The 14,924-nt window shown below is 40.5% G+C and overlaps 1 long non-coding RNA gene across 1 annotated transcript; it reads right to left on the bottom strand.

Annotated features, from left to right (window-relative positions):
- Positions 1–4,045: 4,045 nt before the first annotated feature.
- LOC111238272 lies at positions 4,046–4,546 on the bottom strand. Its single transcript, XR_002665809.1, has 3 exons — positions 4,427–4,546; positions 4,139–4,220; positions 4,046–4,055 (listed from the first exon to the last, which is right to left on the bottom strand). It is a non-coding gene; the product is annotated as an uncharacterized LOC111238272 (long non-coding RNA).
- Positions 4,547–14,924: the final 10,378 nt, after the last annotated feature.

Below are 14,924 nucleotides of genomic sequence, written 5' to 3' on the forward strand. Positions count from 1 at the left end.
GTACAACAACATTTTTATTTTATTTGAATTTTTGTTTTTTTTATTGAATTGATAAATTTGTGGGAGGAAACCAGAGCACTCAGAGACTTGGATGACTGAGAATCCTCACAGACATATTCTCAAAATGTGGAAGTATTACCAAAGTACTTCTACTTTTTAACCCCAATTCCATGGTTTGGCGTAATGCACACATTTCTTCCACCCTTTACGTTTTTTGGTCTTCTTCTCCCCGGAAGATTCAGGCTGGAGGTCTTCAACAGTAATGTTTTCCTCCTCTGAGGTGGTTGGGACAGTATGCGTTGGGCGAGCCCCTTTCTCATCGTCTGCAGTTATGCAGCTCATTTTGAGTTCTTCTGTCTGAGCAACTAAGGCCTTGTTCTCCCCTTCCAAGGTGTCAAGTTCAGGCACAACTGAAGCTTGCTGCTCGTCCTGCTCCCTCTGGAGCTGCTCTTTTTCCCGCTCAGAGTCCCTGAGCTGCCTCTCAGCACCCGCAAGCTGCAATTTAAGTTGTTCAACTTCTTGTTGCAGTTCATCCATTTGCTCTCTGACCTTTTTTGCTGCCCTCTCAGCCTTGTTCTCTTCAGTGATATCACCAAGATCTTTTTTAAGACTCTGTACTTCTTTCAGCAAAGTGTCCCTTTCCTTCTCTAGGGCATTGATTGTAATAAAATTCTTGATGGTAAGAGTTTCTTTCTCACTCTCCATCTCTGCTAGAAGGGCCTTCTCTCTTTCGGTGGCCCTCTGCTGCTCCCTGACAAGCAAGTCTTTTTGTTCATGAAGCTGCAGTTTAAGCTGTTCAACTTCTTGTTGCAGTTCATCCCTTTGCTCTCGACTGACGTTTTCTGCAGCCCTTTCAGCCTCGTGCTCTTCAGTGATATCACTGAGATCCATTTTTAGACTCTGTACCTCTTTCAGTAAAGAGTCCCTTTCCCTCTCCACGGCCAGGGTTTTAATGAAATTCTTGTTGGTAAGACTTTCTTTCTCACTCTTCATCTCTGCACGAAGGCCCTTCTCCCTCTTGGTGGCCACCTGCTTCTCCCTGACACGCAAGTCTTTTTCCTTCTGGAGCAGGTGGGAGAGTTCGTTAATTTTTTCTTGCATGTCACACTTAGCTGCCATCTTATCTAAGACCAAGAGTTCTTCAAGTAATTGTACTTGTCTTTCAGATTGTTGATCTCAGTTTGGCTTTTGTGCTTTCAAATGTGGTGAAGTCACTCAGTGTGTCACCTCGTTTGTCTGAAACTCATATGTGTGTGATTCTGTGATTCAGATGTGATTCTGAGAACCAGACTGGGAGGTTTCTGTGATGTCATAGCCTGAGAATGGCGTTGATTTTTAGTAATTTACTAAAAAATCCTTTGAAGTTTTGATGTCACAGTTGTGACTCCATCACAGATATCATCAGTCACCCTGTGTTAGGTGTCCTTTGAAGTTGTGATGTCACAGTTGTGACATCATCACAGATGCCATCAGTCACCCTGGCGCTGCATTCTGGATTTTCTCGAGAACTGCTCATCTGAAAAACTTCAGTCGACACTGAGCTTCATCAGGTCCTCAGCAACACATCCACCAAGCTTGAAGTTGATCGTATGAGAGGTTGTTGAGACAGTGAAAGGGCAGACATTCATTGAGTTATTCACATTAGCATGAAAAAGTCCAGTGTCCTATTATCTCTGGTTCGAAGGGATGTATTGAGTAAATGTCGGCAAAGTGAAATTGACAATGTACATGTGATACAAAATTATAACAAAACAAAGACAAAAAAACTAACAGCCCGGCAAAAAATGCCACTCAATTGAGCTACTTGCAAATAACTACTTGTTCTGAAGTCATATATAAATCAAGCAAATAAGATACCAGAATATTTATAAGAAAGTGTGAGGAATGTCAGCTTTGGTTTTGTACACAATAACTGCCTAAGTATGACCATGGTGATTCTTCGTCAGGCTGAGATTGGGAGGTTTACCCATCATGACGTGACTGTGGTTAGCCCACAGGGTTAGCCATGATGCTTATCACTCACTAGCCTTAGCGGGCTAACGGCTAACAGTTGAAAGTTGACTATTGATACCGAGACAACTGATTGTCAAACCTTTTCATGTCGAGGACCCTAAAGTGATATGTAACGAGACGAGGATCCCCATTTGATGTACTAGCTAGTAGCAAGCACTAGCTAACTAGCTAACGCTATGCAGTGATGAATGTAAAAGTTCAGTTACATTTTTTAGCCGATGTTTTGAATATTTAACTCACTTTCCTCACAGTTAGCTGATTATCTTCTCATTTGAGACAGAAATTCATGTTATATTAAATTAACAATGTGTATATGTGAAAAAATAAATCTTAAATCTAAATATTTAATCTAAATCTAAATATTTAATTTAGATCTAAATTTTAAATTTAAATGTTACACATTTATATGGATTTAACATTTACACAGATTCAATATTTAGATTTAAAATATAACTTTTAGATTTAGGATTCATACACATTGTTAACAATTAAATGTAATATGATGTTTTACACAAATTTCTGTCTCAAATGAAAGGAAAATTAGCTAAATGTGAGGAAAGTGAGCTAAATATTCAAAATATATCGGCTAAAAAATTGTAACTGGATTTGCATATTTGGCACCCATATAATGCTAGTATAGCTAACACTAACGGGAGATCAGCCCTGATTAAAATATATTTTTAGCCAAAACAAAGACATGTTAATAATGTATAATAACTTGCACCCAATGAAAGCACTCACAAAACACAAATGTTGACTGTATTTTAATGTTTTATTCGTACAATATACATACATTATTAAGTGTAGCATGCTATTATATTTATATGGGAGTACGTCAAGCAGAGCTTTCTTCTTTCTATGCTTTAACTGAAGTAACTGAAGTTAAGTGTGAGTAAGTCTATGATTTAACGGAAGTATCAGGTATATATATCTATATATATCTATATATAGATATATATAGATATATATATCTACATATATCTATATATATAGATTTTTTTTTTTTTTTTTACAGCAAACATACATTAAAGATTCAGTTCACTCAAATTACAAAAACAAAGGTAAAGCTATAGTGGTACGTGGCTGTGCATGTGGACAAATAAAATCAAAGCTGCATGGTTTGATAAAAACAGAAGTTAATTTGGTTCAAATTACCATTTAAAAAAACAATGAGCAACCAAACAAGTCTTTACAAACCCTACATAAACCACTGCTGTTTATATGTTTTTATTTTTTCTGATCTCTTGATGCTGTAAAATCCAAGTATAAATAACAGAGCACAGATTCATGGTGTGTTTTTGTTTTTGTTGACTGTGCTGTACAGTGCACATGAATCATTTCCATCTTCTTGACGTCTTGTTCTGTGAAGGGAAGAATAAACCATTCACTCTGACAGTTTTTAACCTAATGTGTATTTTCTTGTTAAATAAGTGTAGTGATGAAAATGTTGATGTGAGAGGAGCTGCTCACCCTGGTGCACTGCTGGCATTGTTAAATCTGACAGCAGAGTATTCAACCCCATCCTCCTCCTCCTCCTCTTCCTCTGTTTCTCTCTGGGGATGAACTCTGACGTTGGAGTAGACAACATCTCCCTGGTTCTGTGAGAAGCAGATGCTGGCGTAGTGAAGGTCACCCTGCTGTCCTGCTGCTTGTCTCTGTGCTGCAGATGACGGGGTGTCATACACTGGACCCACGTTCAGCTGACGGGACAAACAGAACTCAATTATAACAAGACTTTTATTGTGCTGTTGCACAAAATGACCGTACAGTAAAATACTTGCTGGATGGGATCAGGGGAGTTTGTTCTTCAGCTCTTATTCTTTACTTCAACAGGTACTGAGAGTTTCTGGAAACAGTTCTCACACTTAACAAAAAGCTTTCTGTTGTAATTCCTACTGGCCACCAGCAGAGGTCGGTTAATATTGCACAGGTTGATTAATATTGATCTTTTGCACTGGAAAACCTGAACTCTTCTTTCTCACCTGTGTCTGGTGTCAGGTCTCTCTCCACACTTACACTGCTGTGTGAAGGAGTTATCTCTTCTAGACAGGAGGAAAAGCAATCGAGTGAATAAACTAATACATTTAGAAGCATTAGTGAAATAGGTGACACAGAATTACTCCACTTGATCCACAGGAAGACAGCGAGGAGGATGAGAGCCAGGAGAACAGCAGTGATTGATCCAGCAGCTGCTGATTTCCATGCACCTGGATAATCAGAAGGAAATACTGACGACTGAGGAGGGAATTACAGGATGTTTGAGTAACATGAGCTTAATACACAGCTCCAAAAATCTCCAAGAGGTGTTGAGGTCAGGGTTAGTTGTGTGTGTCTGCCACCGTCTGTAATAGTACAAATAATGCAAAATAAAGCTGCAGTAAACAGGTGTGTGTAGATGAATGTGTGTAATCACCTGCTACAACAGTCAGATTTAAGGTGGAGTTTACGACGTCCTCTTGTGTTCTGGGCTTCACAGTAATAATTCCCACTGTGTTCAGGTCTGAGGTCAGTGATGGTGAAGATCTGTCCTGAAGCTTTTGTGAGTCTTCATTCTCTTGTACCAGGTGTAATTAGCTGCTGGGTTAGCATCACTGCTACAGGTCAGATTCACTGAACTGCCCTCCACTATCTCACCAGAGGGACTCACTGACACAGAGAGAAGCTTTGGAGCATCTGGAGGAGGGAATATGAGGAGACGTTAACATCAATATGAAAATGTGTTTTATTCTCATTTTAACTTTAAATCAAGGACGACTTTATAAAGTGGAAGTGAATATTATTGAGTCAATTAGTTTTTTACAAAGGTTGCTCAAATATTAGACATAACTGTGTAGTGGAAGGTTTAAGTTTCAATTGTATTAGTGACACTGTGGAGTAAACTCACACACTGGAGGGGCGCGGTGATCCTCATGTCCTTTAAGAGACAGGAATGCTGTTGTCATCATTAAACAGAGATCTAGGGAGGTGTTTCCTCCTTCATTTCCAGTCCGTTCTTGTACCAGACATATGAAGGACGATCAGCTGCTTTACAACTGCTGTGACACTTCAGCTCTGTCTGGGTTGATGATCTTTCCACCAGCACTGGAGGTCTGGACATGTGACGCAAGAACAGACATTAACTAAACTAGAAAAGTACAATCAGAAGCAACACACAGATTCTCAGTCGTTAATGATTGGAACCAAATTGATAAATATTCCAGTGAAAACGTTACCTGTGACAGACAAGTGACTCCAGGTTACCTTTATATTTCCCACCTTGGTTTGTTGTGATTTCTGAACTTGTACTCAGCTGAGTCGCTCTCTCTCAGGTCTCTGATTCTCAGAGTGCAGCTGTTTTCAATGTCGACATTTATACTCCACACGACCTCTGTAGTCTGAGTCTGTTCTCAGATCCACAGCATCTTAATCCATTTAGTAAACCAGAATGTTTCCTCAACTGTAGTATAGTAACCATTTATTCTGAATGGGTAACTGTAGCTGCAGCTTATTTCCACTGTTGATCCTTTAGAGGCACAGATGTGTTTTGAGGGTAAGTCACTCCCCAGCCATATGACCCTGTATCACTGTAAAACAGAGCACAGCAGAACACAAAGATTCACAACAACAGAGAGAAAATTTATGGAGGTTCTTCAACATGGAAACCTGCTACATGACTAAAATACATTTGTAAAACTACTTGGCTCCAACACTTCTCACTGTGAGTTTAAGACAAAGATGTCTGTCATGTTGTTATATATTGTTATATATATGTTACTGAGGTAAAGTCATGTTTTTCTCTATGGTCTCTTCCTTTTTATTCACTTTTAAAACATGATGTTAATAATGTTTGTGACTTCTTGATGTATTGCTGTATTAAGCACAGTGAACACAGACATGGAGAAGTAAACAGAAAACCATTGGACCTGTGAATTAATGCAGCTGTAATGAACAGTGTGAGAGGATCAATTATTATTATTAGAGCGTGTGGAAATTTCCTTGTTTAGTTTCCTCTCTGTTCACTCTGTGGTCAGGTTGGTGTTTAGTATGTATGTTGTGTATGTATGTATGTATGTAGTACGCTATGTGGTGGGTTGCTACTGTATGTGATAGTAGATCAGGAAGGGCAGGTCACTGTTGACCATACAGGGAGTGGAAACATACACTGACATCAACAAGTAACACATTTAACTGACATTGTTTCCTCATTTTGAGCCTTGGTAGATGTTATCTTGTTCTTAAACAGAAGTAAAGACAGTTTTGTAGATAAACTCTTCAGTTACTGAATCTTTAGATGAACACTTACAGCTCCATTTATACAGTTAATTCAAAAGCACAACTCTTACTGTGCAATAACACTCACCACTAAATGTTGAGGTCAAAGATACTGAGAGATGCTGCATGTGTGAAAACACTGAACAGATCTAAGGACTTTGGTTTAACAGCCACAATAAAAAAACAGCTAACAAGTGATGATAGAGAAAAAATCACATTAGAAAACAACATTAACTGCACTTTATTTATTCATCCTGTTTCAGCTTGTTCTCAGTAAGTTTACTGAACGTCTCCAGAGTAAATGTAGATGTACAGTACCTGGTACAGTGAGAGGAGGAGGACGACAAATCCACTTGATGCTGCTGTTAAACTCATAGCTGCTCTCTCATCTCTCTGTGTTGACTCCAGAGAACAATCAAACAATCAGCTGGTGAACAATGAATGAAAGAATATCAATCTTATCAAAGAACGAGTCTCGTCTTACAAGAGAGGAAGGTGATGTCCTCTGTGAGAGGACAGAAGTCAAGACTTGATAAGAAGAGATTCCTTCCTCTTCACTTATGAATATTCATGAAGTCAGTACAAGTCTGAGCTTACAGTCATTTAGTGTCTTACAAACTACTGCGGAAGTCCTGAGAGGCACAAATGAGCTTAAGAACAGATGAAAAAAAGGTTTTCAAAGATAATCTTCTAAAATTAATTAATTCTTTTTTTCATCTGTGAAAACAGGTGAAGAAAAAGTCAATGGAAATGAATATTGTAATTGATGTTAAACACAGTCAAGTTTGTAAATATATAATCATTGTGTGTAAGACACATCTTCTGATGCGCTGGGACGCGTCTCCAGTGATGTTCCTGGGTCATCGGGTGTTTCGGGTCTTTAGCATCAGACACCTTCGCCCAGGTGACCAGCCGGGGTTGATCAAGCCTCGATTTGCGTCACAGCATCAACCGTCCCACGGATCAGCCCTCTTAATCCAAAGCCAGCTGGTGCTTTCTTGGGCTTCTTCACAGATCGAACGGCCTCCTCTTTGCCTCTTGTAACGCCAGTTGGTGAGGACTTTGCAGAGTGAGCGTCCTGCAAACCTCTACAGCCTCTATGGGCTCACAGTGCGTCTTCAGCCTTGTCCCGGCACTTCTCCACAGCTCTGGTACTTTGCACGTTTCTTTCTCATTTGCTTCTTCATATGCTCTTCCAGGACACTGTGACTTCCAGCATATCATTGTTCGTCGCTCAGAAGTGATGATCATGTCTCGGCCGGAGTGATTCACCACGATGTGCTGCGGAAACTTCAGCTGTCTGCCCAGTCAACATGTTCAGCTGCAGTCAGTGGGCCGATAGAGAGTGGGCCGTCTGGTTTTGGTTGTGACGGTGTTTCTCTCCAGCTTTCACAAAGGAGATCTTCTTTAGGGCACGATGGTACTTGCTGATCGGCCTGAGCACCTGGTCGTGGCGCCAGCGGTAGCGGCCTTCCCCAAGGGCCTTTGGGCAGATACTGAGGAGGTGCTCTAGGATCCTCTTCCAGAGCAGAGAGGACAGGAGGGTGTCTCACTCTTGCCCCAGACGTGTAGGTTTGCTGGGCTGGGTAGGGCATCATAGACAGCTTGCACAAGGAACCGGACGTGATGGAAGTCTTCCTGCACCATGTTAGACCAGGTAATCCTGCGCTGCAGTACACTCTCCCACCTCGTCCACGCTCCCTGCTGCCTGAGCCCCAACGTCCTGCTCACCTGCTCCTCCTCCACGCCTGCTCCGACCTCTTCCTGGATAAGATGGTGTCTCTCTTTGCCCTGGGCCTTCAAAACCTGCATCTTTGGGAAGTATCCAAAGCCCGCTCTGCCAGTTGCTGTGCTGCCCATCAGCGCTTTTTGCCTTAGGCGTGACTCTGCCACCTCCACTGCTTTCTCTGCCCTCCATTTCCGCCCTTTCCTCACATCAATAAAGGCTGATGACACCTTCTGGTCCCTGGAGTCCCTGGACTGTTGGTTATTCTGCTGCTGTTAAACTCATAGCTGCTCATCTCGTCTCTCTGTGTGACTCCAGAGACAATCAAACAATCAGCTGGTGAACAATGAATGAAAGAAATATCAATCTTATCAAAAACACGTATTAGATAAGAAAAAAGTGATGTTCCTCTGTGCGTAGTGCAGCAAGCAGAAGACAGAAGTCAAGCTGTTAAAAGAAGATGGATTCCTTCCTCTTTACATTCTTAATATTCATGAAGTCAGTACAAGTCTGACCTACAATCATTACGTCATCTTATAAATTACTGCGGAAGTCCTGAGAGGCAAATGACTTAAGAACATCTGTGAAAACAGGTGAAAGAAAATGTTTTGGAGGTGAAAAGAAATCTTCTGTCAGAATCTTGACAGAAAAACTTGAGGTTTTTGACAGTTCAACTATTGATATAACTGACAATTGGTCAAACCTTTTCATGTCAAGGATCCTCAAATTGATATGAACCAAGTCGTGGACCACATGTGATTTGTTTCTCACTCATTAACAAGTGTTGATATGCAACAAGCCGAGGTTCCCCAGTTGATGTTTTTCACTCACTAGCTGCTTCTAGCTAGTAGGCTAACGGCTAACTTCAGTGTAGCTAACACTAAGGGCAGATCCTACACATTTATCCATTTCAAAATTCCGTATTTCTACAGACTCAAGTTTTCTAGACTTCTCAGTAGATTTTCCAGACCATGTTTGACATCTGATTACGAATCGCAAGATGTTTATTATACAAATAAATGATTTTAATATCCAAACGTTAACTGTTGTACTCTGAGCTCTGAGCGTCATGTTCGGTTCATCATGGTAACCTCCAGGGGGCCTCCGACTAGTGATGGGTCGGTCGCGAACGAGAGCCGGATTAGAGCCGGCTCTTTGAAGTGAACGACGGGTGCCGGTTCCCGATCGAGAGCGATTTTTTTTTTTTAATTGTCTTTTAAAGCCGCATTGGTCAACATGTGTGGCTGTGGCAGCGTCTGTGTGACTATACTGAGCAGGAGGGGGGAGGGGAGGGGGTACAGACACTCGCATTTTGTGTTTTGTTTTTCACTGTACATGGTTTCACATTTTAGTTTATATTTTGTTGAGTGATGTTTAGTTGATTTTGTGTTTTTTCACAAATTAAAATGGGTCTTTTTTATTTAAAATTTATTTATGTATATGTTATGTTAAGTTTATTAATAAAGCCATATACATACTATACATATGTTATATTTTATGTTTTTTTACATTAGTTATTCATTTTACACATAATTTGGTAATAAATTAATTTAAGTAACAAAAAATCTGAGGAGCCACTTGGGAGCCGAAAGAGCCGGCTCTTTTTAGTGAGCGGAGCCAAAAGAGCCGGCTGTCCACAAAGAGCCGGAATTCCCATCACTACCTCCGACCCCCGGGGGCCTCCGACCTCCCACCAACTGTGAAGTCAGTTTCTTTACTTTTCTTTTTCTTTTCTATGACCAAATCACATAAATTAATTAAGTATGTGTGTGTTGAAATACGAACCAATGAATGCACAAAACACAAATGTTGACTGTACTTTAATCATATTTTATCCTTACAATAATCATACATTACCCAGCGTAACATGCTGTTATATTTATGTGGCAATATGACAGGCAGAGTTTTCTTCCTATGCTTTAACTGAAGTAAAGTTTCAGACATACACACTCTTTGTAATTTGGTTCAAACAACCTTTTAAAAAACAAAAGAGCAACCAAACAAGTCTTCACAAACCCTACATAAACCACTGTTGTTTATATGTTTGTACTTTTTCTGATTCTCTTGATGCTGTAAAATCCAAGTATAAATAACAGAGCACAGATTCACGGTGTGTTTTTGTTGTTGTTGACTGTGCTGTACAGTGCACATGAATCATTTCCATCTTCTTGACGTCTTGTTTTAAATAAAACAACAGACCAATTTAAATGTATCCCTCTTTGTTCAGAGCTCTTCAAATATTAAACCAAAAAATAAATAATTAAATAAATGAAATTAAATTGTCCACCCTTCAGTCCTTTTGTTAATACCTGGGTAGTATCACATTCGGTTCCATACAATTTTATAGTCCTTCTTTATGTCCTCCTTGGATGCGAATAGTTTATTTTCCTTGGAAATTTAGTTCAGTTCAGTTCAGTTCAATCAAGGCAAGTCAAGACAAGTCAAGGGGCCCCCTCTTTCCTTTGTCTTCTTCTGTATTTTGCTTAAGTTTATCTGTAATCCCGATGGAGATCTGGATCGTCCAAGTCCAGCAGCGTCTCGGCTCTGACAGTCCCGCACGCGACAGCCGTTGATAAGCCTCCCGCTCGCTGGAGTCCTCTTCTCAGAAAATCGATTATCAAAAAAAACCAACCTGCACACCGTACAAGTTAACTTCAGTTAACGTCAAATTCTCTTTTTAGTATGCAGATTAATATCAAGATCTTACGGTTATTTTCGAACCTTTTCTCAGCTTATTTTTGACTTAAATGTCCACAAAATGAACATAAAAAACATGCCCAGAAATGGAAAATAAAATTCACACGGCAATAATTTCTGCCAGCAATAATATCTCACATCTCATATCATTTCTCAGAAAATACACACATCACAGATTTTTACAGTGCTTCTGTTTTAGTTACAAACAACACATTTCTCCGATTTTTTTTTTTTTCCTCCACCGTCATAAAGTGACATGAGCTAACATCGATTTTTAAGCTAGCACTGAAAGATAACACTCACCGGAGAATTGTCATCAAAAACACGTCTAATAGCGATCCTCCTTCATCCTCTGGTAATCAATAATATCCTGGAACACGGTAAGTCTCTTCTGGATAACTTTAACACTGGTTTCAACAAGTATAAACAACTTTTCCTCTCTTTTTCTCTCAATGCTCGCTCGTACATCCTGGACTCCGTTCGTTTTCCCCGCTCTCCTTCTTTCTCTTGCGCATCGCTACTGACAACAGCTCATTCTGCGCGCGCTTACCGCCACCCTCTGGACGTTTAGCCAAACTACAACAATAACTAGCAAAAGATTAATAAAATAAGTTTGACTGAATATGTGTTAAATGTAGGTAAATGAGGATTACATATGAATCAATGTGTATACAAAAAATAAATGAAGATTTAACTGTAACTTTCTTATGCCACTATAAACTATAAACAAGTGGAGTTAAAGAGTAGAGTTTAGAGTCTGTTAAATTTATGGGGGTTACATGTGAGAAGCAGATGCTGGCGTAGTGAAGGTCACCCTGCTGTCCTGCTGCTTGTCTCTGTGCTGCAGATGACGGGGTGTCATACACTGGACCCACGTTCAGCTGACGGGACAAACAGAACTCAATTATAACAAGACTTTTATTGTGCTGTTGCACAAAATGACCGTACAGTAAAATACTTGCTGGATGGGATCAGGGGAGTTTGTTCTTCAGTTCTTATTCTTTACTTCAACAGGTACTGAGAGTTTCTGGAAACAGTTCTCACACTTAACAAAAAGCTTTCTGTTGTAATTCCTACTGGCCACCAGCAGAGGTCGGTAATATTCACAGGGTCCTTTAATGTTCATCAAATTAGCTGGTGAACCCTGAGAGATTTACATATGTCTACAATTTAGATTCTGTTTAGCTGAGTCTGAACAACTGAGGTCAATTAATGTGAAAAATCAATGACATATTCTTTAACCTCCAACATGACAAGTGACCAGAGGCTTTTAATCGAAGCAGGACAACAGTAAGATACTTATTTAGTTGATGTTTAAGGAGCATGAATGAATGCCAGTTAAATCACTGTGGTCATTTTCTACATGTCTTCAGTTGACCCTGGTGGTTACGTATCAATTTGAGGGTCTTTCTCATGAAAAGGTTTGACAACCTATTGTCAGTTACAAGAATCAATGGTTCAACTGTCAACACAGAATCATGACATTCCTTCTGCAAAAACCTTTTTCACGTGTTTTCATCATTTACTCAGAACAAGCCCTTAAATAATCTTCTAGTGTCCAGGTGAACTCTCATCAGGTAAATGATGAGAGTTCACCTGCAGTAACATCTGCTTTTCACTCCTTTCCCACTCCCGTCATCATCTTCCCTCCTCTTCCTGTTTCCTCTTCTGCTTCACTCTGGGGATGAACTCTGACAGGTTTTCTCCTGTCCTTTCTTCTTCGCTCTCTCTCATTCTCTCATATCCCCGCCCCCCCCTCCTCCACCCCCCCCTCACGATATTGATTCAAAGAACTGTTCAGTATTTCTTATGCACAGTCTGACACGTTTTCACAGACGCAGAGTCGCTCGGAGCAGAGATGAGTCTAACAGCAGTGGCCAGTGGATTTGTTGTCTTTGTTCTCTCAGGTACTGTACAATTACAATTATATTTACATTTACATCTCTGGGTATTCAGCACATTTACTTTATTTCAGGTTGAAGCTAAATTTATTGAGGAATCATTGAGATCATCAGTAGATTTGAGACGAACCTGCAGTTCCTGCAACAAAATTGACATAAAATAGATTATACTGGAGTAGAAAATGTTATTTGTCTTTAACTTTAATTTTATCAGTGGAAGAAAACCAAGAGTTTCCTTTCTGTGCAGTTGGTTGGGCTGAATGTAAATCTCCACCAGCAGAAAAGAACAACAGATGAAACAAGAAAAAATAAGATGTTAGCGGTGAAAACAAAAGGTCAAATGTTGGTCATAAATAACAACAACAGCGCAGTGATTCTCTAACAGAGGAAATATCCTCACCGCGCTAGAAAGTAGAAAATCCATTGAACCATTGCAGCCGCTCACGTTGTTTCTCACTTTCAACATTTCATTATCGTCATACATGTGCACTAAACTCTACAAACCCAGTTAACATGTGATGTGATGTCCTGACCTGTCCTGTCGGTGAAGAGTTTCACATCAGCCTTTTGCATTTCTCTTTAGTTTCACGCTCCTCACCTGACCACAGACAGGAAACTAGTCAGACACGTAGTGCCCCACTCTTCTAATAATTTATATTCTGGTTCCTTATTCTCTTTGTTATAAGTGCACTGAAGCTGGTGATTCTCCAGCTGCGAGAAATATCTCAGATTTCCTCCTGCGAAGCGACTCGACCGACGACTCGAATTACTCTCCACTCGTTAACATGCATTAAGAGCGTCTGTTAGTGTGAGAAGACAAGTTGAAACCACTAATAGGAAAGTTTGAAGTAGACAAAATAACAATGGATAAATGGTTAACACAGCTGCTGTCAGACTATATAACAAACACTGCACTCAGTGGACCGCACACACCAAAGACTGACAATTCACCATATTTAAATATCTAATTGTACATATTATATATTTTTCATTTTATCTGATATTGTCATTTTGCAGTTTTTCTTTCTTTGTACCGTCACTTTGCTGTAATATTGCACATTTCCCCACAGTGGGACTGAAAGCAAATATCTGATGTTATAAATGGTGAACACAGGTAGCTGGAGAGCCGTGGTGACTGCATGGTTACAGAGCGTGCACCGCAGCATCCGATGTTCGAGTCTGACCTTTGATGCGTGTGCCCACCCCCCACCCACTCGTGTTTCCTTTCTGTCTCTTTACTGTTAACTGTCCAACAGAAGGCAAAAATGCCAAAAAAATGATCTTACAAAAAATAAACAGCTAAAATGAATGGATAAGCATTTGAAATATTCTGGGATGCTCCCTGGACCCAGTGGAGGTAGTGGGCGACGGGAGGATGACGGCTAAGCTGTCATCCCTGCTGGAGAACATCTCCCACCCCGTGCAGGACACTGACAGCCTGAGCAGCTCCTTCAGCAACAGGCTGCTGCACCTGCGGTGTGTGCAGGAGAGATACCGCAGGTCGTTACTTCCTGCTGCTGTCAGAACAAACACTGCACTCAGTGGACCGCACACACCAAAGACTGACAATTCACCATATTTAAATATCTAATTGTACATATTATATATTTTTCATTTTATCTGATATTGTCATTTTGCAGTTTTTCTTTCTTTGTACCGTCACTTTGCTGTAATATTGCACATTTCCCCACAGTGGGACTGAAAGCAAATATCTGATGTTATAAATGGTGAACACAGGTAGCTGGAGAGCCGTGGTGACTGCATGGTTACAGAGCGTGCACCGCAGCATCCGATGTTCGAGTCTGACCTTTGATGCGTGTGCCCACCCCCCACCCACTCGTGTTTCCTTTCTGTCTCTTAACTGTTAACTGTCCAACAGAAGGCAAAAATGCATAAGAAGTTATCTTAAAAACACATATTGTTGTCTTCTGGCCCAGTATACGCTCGGTTCCACGGCCCGAAACTGGCCCATATAAGGCATGATTGTCAGATGCTACTTCCACATCTGGACCAGTTCTGGTGTACGCACACTCACACTCACACTCACACTCACACTCACACTCACACTCACACTCACACTCTTGTGGCAATAAGACAGAATTGGAGGATAACAGCCAGAATCTGCCCAGATGTGGTGCAGGAGAACATGTGGGCCAGACTCGGGCCGAGGACCCACAAATGTTGAACCAATAGATTCAGTTTGCTACCTGGGTGCTAACATCCATCTTATCTTTCAGTGTTCTGAAAGACTCTGGAGAACAGGTCCACTCTGTAAATCCAGAAGCTTTTGAAGACGCATTATTAACAATGCTTCTCTGAAGTTCGTCCATTTTCAG

Source organism: Seriola dumerili, unplaced genomic scaffold (assembly GCF_002260705.1).
Source record: "Seriola dumerili isolate Sdu_G_001 unplaced genomic scaffold, Sdu_1.0 BDQW01001246.1, whole genome shotgun sequence".
NCBI classification, from domain to species: Eukaryota; Metazoa; Chordata; class Actinopteri; order Carangiformes; family Carangidae; genus Seriola; species Seriola dumerili.